The 11,987-nt window shown below is 52.5% G+C and overlaps 1 long non-coding RNA gene across 1 annotated transcript in view; it reads left to right on the plus strand.

Annotated features, from left to right (window-relative positions):
* Positions 1-3,789, plus strand: part of LOC114116343 (uncharacterized) — a 29,803-nt gene extending 26,014 nt beyond the window's left edge. The window contains exon 3 of the long non-coding RNA XR_003590272.3: positions 672-3,789. This is a non-coding gene — a long non-coding RNA (uncharacterized LOC114116343). The remainder of the gene's footprint in view (positions 1-671) is intronic.
* Positions 3,790-11,987: the final 8,198 nt, after the last annotated feature.

The following is an 11,987-nucleotide window of genomic DNA, read 5'->3' on the forward strand; positions in this document are numbered from 1 at the left end:
TGAAAGTCCTGTCTCCTCCTCCTGAAGAGGAAACTGAGGCTGAAAATGGCAGGAATTTGCTTAGGCCTGTCCAGCCATTGGAGATTCTACAGCCCAGGTCTCCACATCCAAGTCCCTGCTGGCCTGGACTGTAAGACATCCCTTGTTCCACATGTACTGAGTACTTGTAGTGTGCAGAGCTCTGCACTTTGCCTCAGTGTTTGTGTGTGTGCGCTCAATCGTGTCTGACTCTTTGCAGCCATGGACTGTTGCCCACCAGGGTCTTCTGTCCATGGAATTTTCCAGGCAAGGATATTGGAATGGGTTGCCATTTCCGCCTCCAGGGTATCCCCCCAACCCAGGGACTGAACCCACACCTCTTGCATCTCCTGCTTTGGCGGGTGGATTCTTTACCACTAGTGCCACCTGGGAAGCCTGTGCCTCCGGTCAGGTAAGAATGTCTCCAAATAAAATATTACAGTTGGTCTCAAACTTGTGGACTTTATGGACCAATTAAAAATTAACAGGATGGACATAGGTTTGACAATTATAATTTTTCCAAAAGTGGGTTTTCCAGAAGTCCTACTTTCATCATGTTTTGTAACAAGAAAAAAGAACATTGAAAATCAGAACAGGAATGATATTTCAAATTTAAAAGCTGACTAAATGTTACCATATTTTATTGTTTTTAGTTGCTAGTTCAGTTCAGTCACTCAGTCGTGTCCAACTCTCTGCGACCACATGAATTGCAGGACACCAGGCCTCCCTGTCTGTCACCAACTCCTGGAGTTCACTCAGACTCATGTCCATCGAGTCAGCGATGCCATCCAGCCATCTCATCCTCTGTCGTCCCCTTCTCCTCCTGCCCCTAATCCCTCCCGGCATCAGAGTCTTTTCCAACGAGTCAACTCTTCGCATGAGGTGGCCAAAGTACTGGAGTTTCAGCTTTAGCATCATTTCTTCCAAAGAACACCCAGGATTGATCTCCTTTAGAATGGACTGGTTGAATCTCCTTGCAGTCCAAGGCATTCTCAAGAGTCTTCTCCAACACCACAGTTCAAAAGCATCAATTATTTGGCGCTCAGCTTTCTTCACAGTCCAACTCTCACATCCATACATGACCACTGGAAAAACCACAGCCTTGACTAGATGGACCTAGTTGCTAAGTTGTGTCCAAATCTTTTGTGACCCCATGGACTGAGCCTGCCAGGTTTCCTTTGAACATGGGATTCCCCAGGCAAGAATACTGGAGTGGGTTTCCATTTCCTTCTCCAGGGGATCTTCTCCACCCAGGAATCGAATTCATGTCTCCTATATTAGCAGGTGGATTCTTTACTACTGAAGTACCAGGGAAGTCCCAATGTTACCATATAAGGATTGTTGATTTTCTTTCACCTCTGACTGGCAAAAGTGTCATCATGGACCGAAACCCATCTGTGAACCTGAATTAGAAGACCCGGTTCTGTCCTGAGGAGCTCATGTTTTGATCTAAGGGGGCCTGGGGATTGGCTCAGACATCCTCTGGGCGAGGATGGCCCACAGTGTTGAAGTGTGATTGGCTCGTGGACGGAGCCAGTCCAGGCCTTTCTCCTGATGCCCAGAGGCTGGGGAATAGGAGAGTTCTGGGGAAGGCCTCTGGGACCTCTGCCCTGAGCTGTCTGACGTTATCGTTTCCATCTGGAGGCTTTGATCTGAGAATTAGCCGGGGCTGTCCCATCCATGGAGGCTGGAGCACTGGCCAGAAAACCTGAGCCTGAGGTCACTGTACCAACTTCTCTTCTTGGCTGTGTGACCTTGGACTAGTCCCTGAATCTCTCTGGGCAGCTTTCCTTGGCTCACAGAGCACATGTAAGGATAACCTCTCATATAGCAAGTGTACAGTTGTATGGCCACAGGGGATTTTTAAAAAGCAATTGCTCCAAGATCCCAGAGCACCTACTGGCTCCCTCTTCAGAACCTTTCCCCATACCCCATGGCCCCCAGGTCTTCTTGTAACCTGAGATCTACCCAGAGAGATCATTGTTTTCCCAGCCTCTTGCTCCTTCAGGCCTTGATTCCCTCAACATGACCCTGACACCTTGCGATTTCCCCTGGGTTCCATGTGGCTGACTCACTGTCAGCACCTGTCCCCTCTGGTACCAGCTCCAGCCCAGATGCCCTTGCTCGGACTCTCTGGTGACCCCGGGCAGGGGCTCTTCCTGCCATCGGGTGGTGGAGACCACAGTCGACTCTCCCTCGACTCCTTCCCATTATCCCTCATTCCAAAGGCCAAGAGGAAGCCCTTTTCTGGAAAAAATGATTCTCTTTGGCTCTTCTGGGCTCCAGGGGCTTCCCCCAGCCTCACAGCATCCCCCCTCCTGCCTCTTGTCATTCCAGCACAGGGGCTGCCGGCTGCTGGCCCTCTGCACGCTTAGGGAAAACCCTGTCTTTCCCTCCCTCCTTCCTATCCTTTTCATCCTTCCTCCAGCCCCCTGGCCCCCCAGGTCCTCTCCCTCTCAGCCCTTATCTGCCCCGGGATCTGACCTGCAGATGCACTCATGGCTCCGCGTGCTCCTGACCCTGGGATGGCATCACCGCCCAGCCTGCCTGCCCTGGGGCCAGCTCCGGCCTGCTCTCCTTCCCTTTAAAAGCCCCCATGTCTTGAAGCTGATTAAAACAAACACAGCTCATATTTTTGTTCTTAATCCAATTCTGCGCTGGGCTAGGGTTGGGGAGGGAGGATAGGATGACAGAAGCACATTCCTCGCCGTGCCAGGAGAACCAGACCAGGTGCCCGCCAAGAACTCTCCAGCGGCTGGGGCAGCCATCGGCTCAAGTGGGGTGCTGCCTGACCTTAGCAGAGCCCCTCCCTGAGCAGGTCAGGGGGAAGGGCGTGCTCTCCAGGCCTGCCCAGGAGGGGAATGAGAGGCCCTTCCAGGAGCAGAGGAGCCAGCTGGGGGGCAGGGGCTCCAAATAGAGGCCTTTATTCCCTCTAGTCTGGAAACAAGACAAGATCCTCTTGTCTCGGCCAACCCCTGCCTGTGACATCCGTGCTTAGCACTTGGCCTTGGCGTTCCTTAGGACGCACAGCCCCAGACATGTGCTGTGGACACCTTCCCTTGGTAGGTTTGGCCTATAGGCCCCCAAGGACTCTGTTACTGTCTGAACCAGAGGTGATGCCTCCATCACCGGGAAATTCCCAATGAAAGGACCGCCTGCCACAGAACACGGAGGGAGGGCCCAGTGATGGTGTATACAGAGTCCAGAGGCCTGGGCTTGAACCTTCCCCTGCCATCTACCTGTTATAGTGTGGCAAGTTATTTCATCTCTTACACTTCAGTTTCATTGTCTGTAAAATGAGGGTAGAAGCAGCAGTACCTGCCTAGTAGGAGTGAGAGCTGAGAACACAAACACTCAGAACAGTGTCTGGCCCTGTATTGTAAACTGCACTGAATATATGATCTCTATTTGGCATGTACTGTACTATATTCTGGAGCCATACTATATGCCACTACTATAAGAAATCTTGATTATTGTTGTTTTTGAAGGCAGCTGGAGGTAATCCTATGTCCATCATCTGATAGCTGTGTGGTCCTAGGCAATCATGCCTGTTCTCTGTGCCTCAGTTTTGCACCTGTAAAATTCGAGCAGCTTCAACCTCAGAGGATGATGGTGAGGTTTAAACATAATGATAACCATGGAAGTGCCTGGCACTGTGCATGGCCTATGTTTATGGAATCTTAAAAAATTATGTGATCTCATTGTTAAATAAGACCTTAAGGGACACTCTTGTACAAGAGAGGAGGGAGGAAGATGGTTAAATCAAATAAAGATGGAAAGAGGAGAAAGAAAAGATAAAAACAAGGTGAAATGGTCCCCAGGATGAGAATAGGAGGGAGACTAACGAAGAGGAAGAGGAGAGCATGAGAAGGGAGAGGAAAAACGGAAAAAAGAAAATAGCAGAGAAGGAGCTTGATAGAGAAGACAATCAAGAAGGGAGGGGCAGTGAGCAGGGTGGAGCGGGGGTCCTGGCAGACCTCAGTGAGGGGTCTTGGGGTCTACTTTGGGAGCCTGGAGGCAGGAGAATATGGGAGCAGGTGGAGACTCTGGGCACTTCTTCCTTTCCACCAGCCTTCACATCTCTCAAGCTGGGGACCACACCCCCTGCCCTGTTCCCACTGCCCACACACTCAGAGCCAGAGCATTCTCTGTACTAAGGAGGATCAGAGGCCCAGGTGGGCAAAACTCCTGCGAGGCTGCTGGGGTGAAGTTCCAGCTCTACACTGGAGAGACGCTTAGCAATCTGCAGCCCCCCACACCCCCCTCCGTGCCACATCCTTACAAGCCTGTATATAGGCTCAGTCTTTCAGGGCCAAACAAGATCTTCAAAATCCATTGTTTGATATACACTAACATATGTAAAAACAGATAGCCAGTGGGAATTTGCTGTATGATAAGGGGAACTCAAACAGGGCTCCATGACAACCTTGAGGGGTGGGATGGGGTGGGAGGTGGGAGGGAGGTCACGAGGGAAGGGACATATGTTTACCTATGGCTGATCCATGTTGATGTATGGCAGAAACCAACACAATGTTGTAATTATTCTTCAATTAAAAATAAATAAATTAAGAAAAAAAATCCATTGTGTGAACACTAGTCTGACTGGCTCACCTGCCTGGCTAGTTCCAGAATGGGCTGAATATCTCTTAGGATAAGACCTTCCCTGCCCTTCAGGAGCATGTGCGGAGCCCCTTCTGAGGCTGATCCATGCTTACTGTGGCTTTAGGTCAGTCCTTCAGCACCAACTCAGTGAGGCCTTATTCTGAGCCCTATCAAAGGACAGAGGGGCCAGTCAGAGGGACACCCCAGAAGACTGCCTGGCCCGTGGAGGCTGGGTGACTGGCTGAGCCTTGCTGAGATATCCTTGCCTCCCTGGTGCAAGGCTCCCTCGTTCTCCTTCCCTGCCCCACTGGTCAGTAGGCCTGGGCTGTGATAATTCCCCACACCACAGCTAGAAACCACAGTGTATCAGTAGGTCAGGGGGAGGGGGACTAGAAATGGCCTGTAAAAGCCTCGAGCTCCCCATAAATGCAGAGCAGGCCTTTGAAAGCCCAAAGCACTTTTATGTGCTAGTTAAAGGGCCTTCCTGTTGTGTCGCCAGGATTTACAGGGAGGTGGGTGGGGGAGTGGGGTGAGGTGAGGCCAAGTGCAGCCTCCACCTACTGACACTCCCTGGGCTTTTCGGAGCTTCAACCTTCTGGGTCCCAGAAGAGAAAGGAGGAAGGGGAGGGCTTAGCGACTTCTCGACTTCTCGGCTGTCACACTCCATTTACCAAGCAGGGACTGCAAGGCTCCTCCTTGGCCCTTTGAGATCCTGAACCAGCTCGCTGGGGCAGTGATGACCAAGGCAGGGACGTATTCCAGGCCAGCAACGCCCATAGCTGTGGGGAAGGAGTCCCTGGAAACAGAGGCAGAGGCCAGGCTACCCATGTGGCGTTCAAGCGCCAGGAGTAGGAGAGTCCAAATGGCTTTGTTTGGAGAGATTGTCCCATCACCAGTCTCGCCATGCCCTGTGTCTGATGCCAGCATTAAAGGATCATGGGGAGAGAGCCGGACATCTGCTCCAATCTCGACTCAGTGAGTTGCTGATGCCTGTCCATCAACATGCCTCCATGGGGCACCCTGTAGGAATGCTATGTCAATGAATTTAAACTTCAAAAAATAAAAAGGGAAAACCCAGTGAAGTTAGTGTGCTATTCTGGCTACCATCTGTCATGGAAAAATGAGTTTGCTTTCCTCTCTGCAAGAGCTGAGAAGGACCCTCCCTGAGCCGTGTGGAGGGGCAAGGTGCCCCTCTGTGTTCTTCCAGAGCGTGCTGTGCTCACACCCACATGGGGCCTGCCTGCATCATGTGAAGACCCAGCGTGTTCTGAAGGAAAGAACCAAGAACCCACTGCTGTGCATGTGTGTGCTCAGTTATGTCTGACTCTTTGTAATTCCATGGACTGCAGCCTGCCAGGCTCCTCTGCCCATGGGATTCTCCAGGCAAGAATACTGGAGTGGGTTACCGTTCCTATTCCAGAGGATCTTCCCAACCCAGGGGTCTAACCCACCTCTCCTGTGTCTCCTGCATTGGCAGGTGGATTCTTCACCACTGTGCCACCTGGAAAGCACACCCCTGGAGCCAGGCATTGTGCCTGGTGGTCCGCTCACATCGTCCCATGTTGTCCCATTTTAATCTCCCGCTGTTCTGCAAGGGAGACACCAGCATCCTCTCCATTTTATAGTTCAGAACAGAGAACTAGCAAGTGCCAACCTCTTCCATTCGAGAAACAATATGCACATTCTCCCCTTTCATCTTCCCGACCTCCCGGCTAAGACTAAGTAATATCAACCCTGATTTGCTTATGAGGAAATGGAGGCCCGCAGGAGTTCGCTGACTCAGGGAAGGTTCAGGTGGGTAGCACCCAGCCCAGAGTGCCTTACCCCTCCCTGTGTTTCACTTCAGCTGTGGGTCTCCCACTGTGCTCGTGCTCAGATGCCAGGAGTGGGGAGAAGAGCCCCACTCCTCTGCTGATGTCTGAGGAGTCTCAGCTTTTGGCCCTCAGGCCTGACTTGTCTTTGTTTTTCTAACAGCCCCATCCCCTTGCTCTAGCTGCCCTCTCCTGGATCACTTTATCCCTCCTGGGGAGCAGCAGCCATAGCACTCTGAGCCTCCTGGGCGTGAGACCCTGGGGCCCTGTACCCAAGCAGGGGGATTTCTGCATTGACCTCGCTTTGACCCCTGTCCCCAGCCTGCTGGCCCCAGGTGTCCATTGTGGCCTCAGGCCTCTGGCATTCTTCCCTGACGCTGCAGCTCCCCTCTGCTCCTCTGTGACCTTATTGAGTTTCCCCAGGTCTGGCCAAACACACACTGCCATATGGGAGAGAGTTACATTTCCTGTATATGTGTCAAAATATCTGAGCGGATGTGAAATAGATCAGACATGTATAAAAATAAACTTTTACGGGGTGACTGACTACTCCCCTCCAGGGGGAACCAGCGATGCACTCTTCATCTGGGGCCCAGAAGCTTGGCTAGGGCCATGGGGACCATTCCCCTCACCCGGCTCCCCATGGCTGTCCCCCCTCACTTCCTTGGGTTATGCGCCGGCTCTTCTCCTGGAAGACATTCTCCCAGGGATCCACAGGCATGGAGACCCTCCAGAAGAGGGCTGAAAGTAGCAAGCTACCTCTCTGGCCCCAGTTTCTTGTTGGGAGTAGCAGGTCTTGCTCTTTGAGTTCCCTTTCCTCTGGCAATCTATGATTCTACCACCCTGGGGTCCCCAGGCTAGGCCACAGTAGGACCATCTCATCACCTCTTCTGTTGAGCAGAACAGGAGGGTTACACCTCAGCTGTCCTCTTCCTGTTGCATTAGTGTGAGGCCTGGTGGACTGGGAGCTCAGGGTTCTCTCTGTCTAGGCACCCCTGCTTGAGTTTGCCACAAAGGCTTGTGAAAAGCATCTGTATGTCAAGGTCATTTTGCCCATCCTCCTGCTTCTGGCTAACTGGTTCAATTAAACAAGGCTTTTCCTCTTTATTGGGCTTTCCAGGTGATACTAGTGGTAAAGAACCTGGCTACCAGTGCAGGAGACATAAAAGACGTGGGTTCGATCCCTGGGTCAGGAAGATCTCCTGGAGGCCGGCATGGCACCCCACTCTGGTATTCTTGCCTGGAGAATCCCATGGACAGAGGAGCCTGTCTACAGTCCATAGGGTTGCAAAATCCACAGGGTTGCAAAGAGTCGGACATGACTGAAGTAACTCAGCATGCACACATGCACATTCTCTTTATTGCTGAAAGTTTACAGAAAGCAGCATACCAGCTTTACAGCAGAAAAATTTCCCCTAATTGTTACCCTAAATTCTTCTGTACCAAGATCCCCTTTTACCCTTCTCCTCAGTCATGAGCTAGAGAGGATGCTCTGTGGTTTTGGACAGCTCAGGAGATTCCTGCACTGACCACTCTGTGACCCCTGAAGCAACTGAGGGGAGAAGAGCCTCTCTGCCAACCCACGAGATTCCCACCAGACCCCATTCTTGGGCCACTGGTTTCTGTCTGGCAAAGAACCCAGCCCGGTTACTTCTGTCTTTGCTCAGCGAAGGGGCCAGAGGGTCTCAGGGCTGAAGACCAGATCTCCAGCACATAAACTTGGTCAGAAGCCAAAGTCTCGATTCCATTTCCCCACAACTCTCCAGGCTGGAGGCTTCCTCTTCTCCTCTTGGCTCCCACACCCTGCTCCCTGGTCCCCGGCTGTCACTGCAGACACACCACTCCTATAGACACCGGCATCTGATGGGCCTCTGCAAGCCAGTGTCCAGAGTTAGGGCTGCAAGACCAGCTCTTGGGCTGCAAGAACAGCTCTCAGCCTCCAATCAGCCTGACTCTCCCATCTCCCGGCCACTGCCCACTGCTTCCCAGGCCTCTTTGAAGTGCCTTGTGTCCAGACCAACTGAAAATGCCAATTTTCAGATTCAGTTACTGAATCTGAGGTGCAGGGTTCTGCTAAGCGGGAATACATGGGTATTAAGATACTAAGAGTGTCAACGGTGGGGAGTATTTTGGAGAGCCCAAGGGAAGGACAGGTCTGACAGCTTGCTCATGGCCCCCTGGGTATTCTCTAGTTCTCTTCAAGACAAAGAGCCCCTGCCCTAACCCTAACCCTGCCATTCGAGACACTTAACTCTTAATCAGGTCCCTGTGAGAGAGAATAATGAGTTGACTTGTCTAGGAGCCCCAGGAGCACTTGTTAGTGAATGAACTTAATGTCCAGCATGGTATTTTTACAGCTGAGAAGCTCTTGATCCCTTGTTGGTGACCTCGGGAAGGCTATCACCTGGGAGTTCAGGCCGCCAGTCCAGCAGCTGGTCTCTTGGGTTTTGATACCCAGGCTGACTCAGTTCTGATCATCTCCTAGGAGGTGAGGCAGCCCCTGATTGGGCCCACGTTCTTCCATTGGTTGATATACCCCATGCTGTTCCCTGGAACATCCAACCAGCTATGGGCTGGATTAGAAATTTTCCCTCTTGCTTTTGGCTCCTGCCTTTTCTAATGACCAGCTGCATGTGGTTAGTGCTGTCAGCTAGAGGAGCAAGAAGTCACCCACTACAAGATCAGCAATCTGCTCAGCCCAGTGCCCCACCTGCCAGCTGAAACTCCTCAGGGTCATCCAAGCCCAAATCAAATCCAAGTTGACCAGCTGCTTTGTCGGCTGTAGTTTAGCCTGTCTCTTCCTGACAGAGGCCTGCCTGCCAATTCATTCGGTTCCCCCTAGCCCAAGCTCACCTGGTCTGTTCCCAGATTTCTTTCATCTTTTCTCTCTGGACCTCCATTTTGGTCCCTACATCTTTGGAGCAACAGTCACATGGGTGGTTATATGCCATATTCCCTGGCAAGAGCCTGCCTATATCTCAACTCAGAGAAGGGGCAGGTGGGCAAGAATCTCAGCTAAGGGCTGGCCTGAGCATCCTCAGGTCAACAGCCAGGCTGAGAGGGTGGCACAAGCTGCCCTGTTGGAGGACCAGCCTTGGCATCTCCCCAGGAGCAACAAAGGGCCCCTTTGGTCCTGAAGAATGGGTGTGGCAGCATCTTTAGAGATGCCTACAGGCTTCTCCACCCTGACCCCATGGCAGACTCATGAAGCCAGCAAGAGCAGGCGGGATTCAGGGCAGGACTCTGTGGGCACCTCCTCTGTCTTCACTTTTAACACATCATGTTTGATCTTTGCTGCATAGTGGAGGGTTCCTGCCGCTCTGATTGATGACACAGATCTTCAAAGGAGCTGTCATCCCTAGAGGGAGGGAAGATTAATCAAAGCTGTTCCCAGGGGGGTATCTATCCACCAATGCTAGGCCCTCTGGGACCTCTCTGTCCCTCAGCCAGGTCTCTGTAGCTGTTACCATTCTGCCTGATCCTGGAGCCCTTTTGCTTCTCCACTTAATCTGGCTTAGATGTGAAGAAATCTATTTTTCTATTGTTGCAGCCAAGACAAGACTATAATTTTGTTTTGTTTTAGGAAGCTAAGGGGGGAATGGGGCTCAGGAACTGGAAGACACATGATGGGTTACAGAGCATCAGTCCTAGTGGAACCAGAATCTGCCCCATAACACTGTACCTGGCCTGACATATCAGCCCCCACCTCAGCCACCAGGACCCTGTAGCTTTCCCTACTCCCTGACCCCGGATGAGGAAGGCAGATTCCTACTGGGCCCCACACATTCTCCCCTACCCCAACCTAAGGGCTTCCCTGGTGGCTCAGCGGCAAAGAATCCGCCCGCAATGCAGGAGAAGTGAATTTGATCCCTGGGTCGGGAAGATTCCCCTGGAGAAGGAAATGGCAACCCGCTCCATTATTCTTGCTATTCTTGCCTGGGAAATCCCATGGAGAGAGGAGCCTGGCGGGCTACAGTCCATGGGGTCATAAACAGTCAGACACAGCTTAGCCACTAAGCAACAGCAACCCCACCCCAGGCCTCTGACACCATTTGATCGGGTGCTGCACACAGCCTCCCAGAGGACTTTAACACTGGCCTGGGACAAGGCTTTTCATGGTTAGCCCCTGCATGCTGCCCTGACGGACACTGAGAAGCTGGTAATGGCTTTTTCTGCCTGAGCTTTCTCCCCAGAGCCACGTGTCTGTCCTTTTTCTAGGACAGAACACTGCTTCTCCCCTCTCACTTGCCCTTCTAGTTGCCCCACCTGCCAAGTCTGAGTCCAGCCTGAGCCCCACCTCTTGCTCCGGGTAAATTGGCAGCACAGAGTTCCTCCCCACTGTCTAGCGCAGACGTCTGGCACAGATTTAGTGTGTGAGGAATGTTTGTGGAACGCAGGCATGGATGCAGCATGAATAACCAGCTCTGGCTCCAAGCAGCTGACCCCCCACCCTACCCTCAGTCCCAGGACCCACGGATGGCTCCGTCTCTGAGGAGTCATTTTGCTGATTTCTGAGGCTTTGTAATGCACCCCTCTGAAGTTCAGAGCACATTTAGTGTGTTTAAATGAGTGTCAGGTACCATGGCTACAGCCTGAAGCTGACTGTTTTTTATCATCTAAAACCATGCAGCCAAGGGTGCAGATGGGCTGAGAGGATGCCCGGTGTGGCTCATGGTAGAAGCACCCCCAACTGAGATGACGGGCCACCAACCACATGACGGACAGGGCCTTCACCAGGGAAGGGCCTGGGAAGGAGGGAACACCACTCAGCAGCACTGCTGGCTGGGCATTCCTACAGCCCTGGTGGAGCAGAGATGGTGTGGGAAAGAAGCCCTTTGCGGACCCCAGCTTAGGTTGGCAGTGTGTGTATGTGTGTGTGTGTGTGTGTGTGTGTGTGTGTGTAACAGTGAGCAATCGCTGAGGGCTGCTCCTCTGGGGCACCTACATGCACTGCAAGGATTTAGGGCGTGACGTGGATAATTCAGTTTTGGCTGCAGTCAAGAATTCTTGCGTAAAGGTGACTGGCCCCTGCCCAGTTATTCTGCCCATCTCTCGCCCCCTACCCATCCCACCCCTACCCACTTCAGCTAGAGTGAGTCCCACATTCTTACACACGGGCTTGTGCCTGCCGGGCTCTCAGTCAAGCTGCTCCCCCTTCAGACACACCAAGCGCCCTCCCCGATGAAGCTTCTCTAACCTAGACCTCCCTCCTGGTGGAGTTGGGAGTTCCTTCCTCTCCATGGTCACGTTTATGCCCAGTGCTAAAATGACAGGTCTCTCTGTATGCATCCTCCACACAGGGACATGTCTTTCTATCCTCTCTCCCTGCTTCAGCACCTGGCACAGTGCCCAGCTCAGGGTGGGCACTGATGTTTGTGCCCGGAGAATGGCTACCCAGAGCATGACCCCTGAGGGTGGAAGAGGGGTGACTTCCATCTGCAGGAGGACAGGGCTCATCTCCACTTGAGGCTCTGGACCCTGTCCCAGGACTGTGTGCCCGGGCCCAGAGAGGGTGGAGGCCCTAGGTATGGTTGGTTAGGACTGCTGGAGCTGGCC

The sequence above is a fragment of the Ovis aries genome, chromosome 1 (assembly GCF_016772045.2).
Source record: "Ovis aries strain OAR_USU_Benz2616 breed Rambouillet chromosome 1, ARS-UI_Ramb_v3.0, whole genome shotgun sequence".
In the NCBI taxonomy this organism is placed as follows: Eukaryota; Metazoa; Chordata; class Mammalia; order Artiodactyla; family Bovidae; genus Ovis; species Ovis aries.